This window comes from Hemicordylus capensis, chromosome 4 (genome assembly GCF_027244095.1).
Source record: "Hemicordylus capensis ecotype Gifberg chromosome 4, rHemCap1.1.pri, whole genome shotgun sequence".
Taxonomy (NCBI): Eukaryota; Metazoa; Chordata; class Lepidosauria; order Squamata; family Cordylidae; genus Hemicordylus; species Hemicordylus capensis.
Window position 1 is genome coordinate 218,871,467 of NC_069660.1, and position 8,561 is coordinate 218,880,027.

General features: G+C 45.7%; 1 long non-coding RNA gene across 1 annotated transcript; it reads left to right on the forward strand.

Moving 5' to 3' along the window:
- The first annotated feature begins 1,598 nt into the window (after positions 1–1,598).
- On the forward strand, positions 1,599–7,041 carry LOC128323032 (uncharacterized). Its single transcript, XR_008306159.1, has 2 exons — positions 1,599–5,495; positions 5,603–7,041. It is a non-coding gene; the product is annotated as an uncharacterized LOC128323032 (long non-coding RNA).
- The last annotated feature ends 1,520 nt before the right edge of the window (positions 7,042–8,561 follow it).

Genomic DNA, 8,561 nt, shown 5'->3' on the forward strand with positions numbered 1-8,561 from the left:
GTGGGGGGGAGCGAGAGAGAGTGCTGTGGGGGTGGGGAAAGAGTTGTGGGAGGGAGAGAGAGAGAGTTGGGCCGGGAGAGTGGAGAAGGTTTTGCCACCTCCACTGCCATCCTGGATGGCAGGGAGTGGCTTAAAAAAGGGAGAGCCAGAGACACAGCAGGGAGCTGGATTGTCCAGGGAGGGGTGAGAGCCGAAGAACAAGGGCATAGAAGTTTTGCACAGGGCCAGCTAGTTATTAATAAATCCTTCTTGTTACAGAGTGTCACTCCTTATTGGGTTCTGCTCTAGTCACATGCCCCTGAAGGCTTAAGACTGCTGAAGCCTTTTTTTCCAGGGAGGGGTTTTCCATTTTACTTTCCCAGAATATTCCTTTGGAAAGGTGAATTTGCTCATATAAAAGCCTACCCAGGACTCCTCACAGCTAGAGGAGAGATTTTGTATTTCTCCTGCTTTTGATTGTTACAGATGGCCACTAGCCTAGAGGGGGTTTAGACAGATTCATGAAGGATAAACCTATCAAAGACTAGTAGTTATGACAGCTATATGCTATCTCTAGTTTCTGCAGCAACATGCCTGTGAATATCAGTTGCAGAAGATGGGTGGTGGTGGGTGGAAGGGCATGCCTTCATCTTCCGCTGGTGGGCTTCCCAGAGGCATTTGGTTGGGCACTGTGTGAAACAGGATGCTGGATTAGATGGGCCTTGGCCTGATCCAGCAGGGTTCTTCTTATGTAATCTCATCAATCTGCATTATCTGCTCCCCTGCCATTTCCTTGACACGTCTCTTCACTGATCCAAATAACAAAGCCACCTCATTTTCAACTGCCAAAGTTAGAGGGAAAGCCTTAGCATGCCTATTATATCTGCCTTTTAAAAAGGGGGCTGGGAGAGGAACCCACACAAGACTTTCCTTAATCCTGTCAGCTTCACCAGAGACCGCGGCGGGGGGGGGGGGAGGACTGTCCCATATGCCTTCCTGGCCATGAAAGTGGAGGAATCAAGCAGAGAGCTGCATTGCGTGCCTGAGAATAGTGACCATGACTTGATGCTTAAGTTCTGAAAAGACAGGTGCCAGGCCAGCTATGAAGGCTTGCTTTGGCGCTCACTAGCACCAGGTTCCCTTTTCGCTCAGTGCGCGCCCGACCTCTTTGGGCCCTGGAGGACACAGCGGGAAGAAGGCACAAAGCCGCAAAGTTACTGCAACCCTTTCGCTCTCTGGAGCAGCCCCACTGACTCCCAAGTCACCCTGCTGCTGAAGTCGACGGGAGGGGCTTCTGTAGCAACTCACTGTGTGCCCAAGCTGGAAGCCCAGCCTCCAGCGCTTGGCATAGGCAGGCCCGCCGCGCCCCCCCAAGAGCTTACATTCCTCTCGCTTGGCTACGCGTCCGGAGATCAGACTTTGTGCCTGTTGTCTTTCCAGCAGGCCGCCCGGCGCCACCTGCCTGTCTCGCGCAGCCACGCGCCACACCCGCTCCTTTTTCCCCCTATCGGCAGCCAAGAGTCGCGTGGCATTTGAAGAGCTTCTCCCTCCGCTGCGCAATTCTTCCACCGCCCCCACCACCCCCGCACACTTGGGTCGTCCCACCCAACAAGCCCAAACAGACTTTCAAAAGCCGGGGGAGGAGGAGGTTGAGGTGGGCAGGCTTAGGTGTGGTTGACGTGCAGAATGGCTTGTGTGTGTGTGTGAAGCAATCCTGTGCATGTTTCCTCGGGAGTAAGTCCCACCTTACGTAAGTCCCAGAGGATCATTGCAGCAGCCGAACTTCTCTTTCCGGCGTAGATACAAACGAGGGCTAGAGAATCCTATACAGTGTGCTGTGCACGCCCACTGCTTGTGTCAATCTCACTGGGCTCGGGTCGGTGGCGGGACCTCTTCGATTAAACGTGCATAAGATGGCGCTGCTGTAAGGAATACCTGGGAATCCTATAGGAGGGCTTCAAGTGTTTGAGGAGAACGGGACAGCGTTCGCATTCCCAAGAAGCAGGAATAGTGTATTTCTGGAAGCCGGGTAGTGGGGAGGTGCTGTTTGTGTGAGACGGCTTAACAGAGTAGGTGTTGGGATTGAAAAGTTTCCTCCCCAAAGGCAGCGGCAGGGAATCGGAATGGCGGGGGAGGGAGGGGTGACTTTGATGGCGTAACCCCTGAAAAGGTCAAGCTGACGCTCTCTTAGCCCAAAGGCAAGAGAAAAACTCTCCGGCGAGTCGCGAGACCAGATCAGACCACGCAGCCGCACAAGCGGAAGCCAAACAACCTCCCAGCCGCGCGGGAAGGGCTCTGACGCCAGGCAGCCGTGAAGCTCCGCGCTTGCCTTGCAGACGGCGCGCGCCTGGCTCCGCCTCGAGTCAACTTCTCTTTGCAAAGCGGCTTTTCCTCCAAGCATGGAGCCGGCAGCCGCGCTCTGCCTTACCTGGTTCTCGGCTTACCAGGTGCCTAGGCCCGACTGCACACACAGTGCAACAACAATCCCCGCGGCTTTGGGTTGTGCAGCAGTTTCCTCTGTTTCTAGTTTCTTTCGATGACCCCGTCGCAACCCTCTGGGGAGAAAACAGGAAGCGGGGGGCGGGTAGGGATAATTGAATCACTGATGTTGGAGCTGCTGCTCTGAGATTCAGACACGGCCTGCCTCGCTTTCTTTCCCTTTTCCTGTGCAGATTGTTGTAGATTGTTGTTGTTTTGTTTCCCCCTTCAGCGGTTTAAAAGCGACAGAGATCTAACAGCGGTTTCCACCATGGGAAACATCTGACATGCAGGAACAAGGATCACCGTTTGGTAAATAGCTGCATGATAGTGCGATCTTTCAGGCTGCAGTTCACAAACCACAGGGCACTCGTTATCCCACTCAGATCAGTGGGACTACTCTATTCTAGGACTGTGGTCCTGTGCACACACGGAATCTGGATCAAAGGCCAGCAGGATTTACTTCTAAGGGCACCTCCAAATATGCTATCTGTAGTGCAAGCCAGTTGTTGTTTCACATGTAGTCACACATGCAAAATTCCAATGCTCCTTCCACAGTGCAGTACAGTAGATATAACTCTTTCGGGTCACTTGCATTGCACCGTGCCCTATTTGCACTAGTGAATGGTGTATACAGTGGACTGTCACTGGGAGGACAACAGTTGACTAATACTCATCTTTTTATTATGTCTCTAAAAAAACACTTAACAGAAGCACAGACAACTGTCCACATAATATGCTATCTGTGCCATGCTGATCTCAAAAACTGGATTTTAAAAAAGCTTTTTTCCATTAAGAAATGCAATGTTTTAAATGTGGGGAACATACAGGTGGACACTTTTATGATGTATTAACTTCTGCATTAAGTGGGAGTGAACAAGTGATTGAGTGAATAAGTGACAATCCCAGATTAAGCATTTTGCCTGAAAGTGCTTTCTGTAGGTAAGTACGATGAACTGTAGCCTGAGATTTAAATCCCCTTGTTCCAGACAAGACAATTGTCTTGTCTGGAGAAGAATGGGACTTAAGAAGTATGGGACTTCTAAATTATAGGCACACTTGTTCATAACAGCCAAGGCCCTTTGGTTGTTTCTTGCAGGTGGCAATGGCCTGTTCACCCATTTGGCTAGTCTGGACAATACTTTCCAACTAGCCCCACTCCCATGTGATTAAGGTGTAGTATTTGATGCAAATATAGAGGAGTGGCTTGGATGAACTGCCCCTGTGCAATTCTTCACACTGTGAGGATCAGTGTGTTGGGAGAGGGGAAGATGTGCATGCTCACGCCTTAATCACCTTGACAGGAAGCCAGGACTGGCTGCAGCTGCCATTCTATGCTCCATTGGCAAACCCAGATTTTCTCTGCATAGCATATGAAATGGTGCTGAGGTTTTTACTCTCTGGAGATGCAATGATGAGTATTACTGCATATGTTAAACTTTCTTTTCAAGTAGCTGTAACAGCTGAGGAACTGCTGGGAGCAAGCCTCTCAGGTGAAAGAAAGAAGGCCTCCTGTCTTCATAGTATTATTTTTTAAAATGCCCTAAGTAGTACCTTTGGGAAGCTTGAAAACTGGGAAACTCTTGTGAATAGCCTGTGTTGGGGGATATCATGCAAGGAGTGGAATGCACACTTTCCAGTAGTGATTGGGTTGATTGATGACCGCTTCACATATTCCATTCATGGGCATCTACAAAACATTTTATGCGCACCTGTAAAACTGTCCCTGTGAACATGGAAATTGCATAGTGCTCGCTGCAGATACTGTACAGGTACGTGTAGCAGACAACTGGGACTGGCTACAGCTCCCTGCTGCTTGCCTAAGATCACTTCACTCTAGAAATTGCTAGAGATTTTTGAACTGGGGACTTGGGTCACAGTTGATGATGTGACCCTATCTGCATACATTGAATTCAGCAGACATGCTTAGGATGGAGCTATCATCAGCTACCTTGAAGAGAGGTCACTGTTTAAATACTAGTGATATTGGGACATATCGGACTTTTTAGCCCCAAAAGCACAATCCAAAAGTTGTTTCAGTTCACTTCCCCACCCCACCTTATATCAAGAATAGTGTATCAGATATAAGGGTCGTGTGTCTAATAGGGCTGCCTAGGACAAATACAGATTTTATTAAATAACTCTACCTCTTGAATATCCTAATCTAGGCATCACAGTTAAATCTCTAGGTGTCATGACTCCCTGGCACCTCAGATTTGTCAAGCCATGGGGGTAGGGAATGCAGTGTACAGTCATACCCCTTTCCATTTGACATCCCTCTACAATTTAATAGACAAGGAAGGGGGATGGGTGGTGATATTCTGGAATTCTTGATGAATTCTAACAATTGTTATGACAATTACTTGAGCAGCCCAAGCCTTTACTCAGAAGGAAGTGCCATTGAATTCAATGGTGCTTCTAAGTATGCATATGATAAAACAGAGATGCTCCACCTTGATGTTAGAATTGAACTACAACTTGGCCAAAGGCCATTGTCACTGGGAATGATGGGAATTATAATCCAGGAAGGTCTGGGAACCCAAGTTTGAGAACCCCTGGAATAAAAGCTTTAGCATCAAGCTGTTATTGGAAGGTTTATAATGAAGCCAAGTAACCCCTAGCATTTCTAATACTATAATTTATAAATTCTAATGCTTTGTACAAAATAAAACAAAACATGTCATTTCCCCACACTATGGTAGTATTTTGTGTTAACTTCCAACGGTCAAAGAAATGTGTAGGTGTATGGTGTTTCCCTTAAGAAAGCATTTATAAAAACCCTTTGGAGCTCAGTCAGAAGCATACAGCTGCATGCTGTTCAATAAATGAGAGAGAGAGAGAGAGAATACCTTGGATTCATTGCATCCAGATTTTCCCACGTCTACTTTATTTTTCTGCAGAAGAGGCTCAGCATTGCCACCTAGTGTCCTGTTTTCCATGACTGACTTCAGTTATTTGCAAGAATTTGAACTGGAAGTGAAAGCCTCCAGCAACTTACTCCAGAGTAGTTCAATTGATGTCTGCAAATTTACTGTGCAGTAAGTGATGTGAGGATAGTGGCCAGACTATCCAGTTCTTTTTAAAAGCAACATATGGTTTAACAGCGACTCAGTTGATTGACCCCCTTTACTTACTTTCCATCTAGCTAACCTGAACATATTCCCAGCATTTCTTCAAAACATAAATATATAAAGAATCAATCATTCAAGCTACACGTTCAAGAAAACAGAATACTATATAATTTTAAAATGCTTCTTTTGCTCTGCTTTGTAAAATGTAAAATAATGCTGATTTCTGCAAATACAGTTTTTAGCATCTCTCATAAAATGTACTTTATATTGTTGACATGATGTTTATATTGAAGACAGAATATTGATGTTATATGGGGATTATATATTTGTGTACAAGACTGAGGGAAAGAACTTCTGTTAACCATCACTCACTATTTTTCAGATGATAGAAGGTGAAAAGAAAATTTACTAAACATTTGTTATCGTTGTCCCTCTCTTTCCCAAGATTTATCTGTCTTTAGCACTGACACACATACACACACACCCCAGTATTCAGCACAGTTTAAGCAGCGGTGCAAGCAGAAGCAGAGAGACCAAGGAATTCCAAAAATACCAAAAATGCTGTAAAATTTGGGGAGGCGTACCCCAGTGCCCACTTGTGTGCTTTCACATTCTGTCACTCTGTCACACTTTTAGGGTCCCACACACACACACACACACACACACACGGACTGAAAGTTAGTTATGAGGCCTCCTGTGTCACCTTCCCTATAGTTTATGAGCAGGTTCCAGAATGGTGGTGTGCTGGTGAAACAGCATTATACTAGTGTAAGGACATTGTGGGAAGCAAGTTACCTGTGCTGTTTCAGACTAATTATTGTGCTAGTGGAAGATGTTGCCATACTTCCACTGCAACACAGGGCACTAGCTAGTTGTACAACACATTGTACAACATTGTACTCGTATGCATCCCGGAAAAGATTTTTATTACCTGTTGTACAACATTGTGGAGTAGTGCAAGCGACAAACCACTTAGAGGCATGTATCTTCTCTCATTTTGCAAGGATAAACCTAGTCTGCATGCTTTAAGTTGGTGGTGCTGATGTTTGCCTGTTCCATGCTTTCAATGCCCTCTCATCGAGTTCTGGCTAGTGCTCTTCAATTCAGTAAAGCACTAGATATTTAATCCTTGTCTTTCTTTAGTCAGAGAGAGGGAAAGCAGTCTCGATATGCTCAGAAAGGCACCTGGAAGGTTTTATTGTTTTGCAGGGTCTTAACACACAGATGGGTTGCCTTTTGTGCCCTCCATATATCTTTTCCCGGGGCAGGCACTTCTACTGTTCCTCCCCTCTATTCAAGATATTAACCTCTGCACCACAAATTACAAATAGAGACATTTAACTTCTTAAGCTAATGATATGGGTAAGTTAGTTGAATTTGCGGCCTGTCCCTATTTACGGCACTGGGTAATAAGTGTGATGAAGTTAAGGGTTGCTGCATGAGCACAATTTTATGAAATGAGAGATATTATGCTGGTGGTGTGAACAGAAATAAAACATTGTGCTTATGTGAAGCAATGTATGTGTTGGTGCTGCTGTACTAGCAATAGCCACCATATTATTGATTGATTGATTGATTGATTGATTGATTGGATTTTTATACCGCTCTTCCGAAATGGCTCAGGGCGGTTTACAATTAAAACCATTAAAATCAGTTAACAATTAAGACAAAAATTATAAAACAGTATGAAACAACAATTAAAACATCATAAAACAGTAATTAAACAATCCCAACAATGAAAAAACCCTGAAAAACAGGTTACAACATTAAAACCAATTACAACTATTTAAAAACCCTGGAAGGCCAGGCCAAACAGATAGGTTTTAAGGGCTCTTCTGAAGGCCAGTAAAGAAATCAGATTGTGGATTTCTGTCGGGAGTGCATTCCACAGCCCAAGAGCAGCTAAAGAGAAGGCCTGCCTCTGAGTCACCACCAGACGAACCGGTGGTAACTGGAGACAGACCTCCTCAGATGACCTTAATGTGTGGTGGGGATCATGCAGAATCTCATATTATCATATTCTCATGCGCTGTGGCAATCATATTTATGAGCTGCACCTCTCCATGGTACAGAAGGCTGTGGATGGGATGCATAGCTTGGCAGGCCTGGAAAAAGCAAACCTATCATCTAAAAACCATTCAGCCCCCAGACAGTTACTTACTTACAAAGTTGTGTGTGTTTTTTAAGTGCCTCAAAGTCATTGTTCCCTCTAGTTTTATTTCATCTGTGGCCGAAATGAGTTTTGTTTTGGGTGGCAGTATCAAGGCAGTGTGTGCGCACGTGCATTCAGAATGAGGCCTTCCTGATTCAACCTGAGCTGCATCTAAAATTAACTGATCGGACATTTAGAAACTTGTGTGTGTGTGCACATGTGCATGCCTTAGAGGGAACAGTACATTCTTGTTATGTTTGCAGATGGAAGTTATGCTATAGCAGAGTAAGACAGATGTGTCCTAGTTCTCTCACATTCAATGTTGGTGCAATTTTGTCCATATTAGGGCCTAACTAAACATTCCACACAGATGCATGTAATAAAACCCTGATGGCACACTTAGTGGCTGTAAAGCAGCAAGGGGTGTCCAAGTAGCAGTGGAGGGGGGAGTGCTTAACCCTTTCCCCAGCTGCTTTTCCATCCTATGGATTCTAGGCATGTTTGCAAAAGGTTAAAAATAAAGGCCAGGGACATCAGATGCAGGGGGGCATAGCTTAGCTCACAAACAAGGCCGCATGGCAAAATCTGGCCAGCACCACATTCGTAGCGTGGCTGGGAATGACTCTCCCTGCCTTTAAAAGGCAGGGAGAGCTGCTCCAGACACACTGTGAATGAGACACTGGCCAGATTTGGCTAGTAAATGGGGCCATGCGGCACGGTTTACGAGTAAAATAATGCCCCTGCATCTGATCTCAGATGCAGGGGCATGGCTGCGGCGTGACATGACAAGTACAGTAGCACCCTTCCTATCTGTACCATGCATTTAAAAGGCCTGTATCCAGGTTCACTTTTAAAACAAGTTTTCCCCCCACACAAAAGCA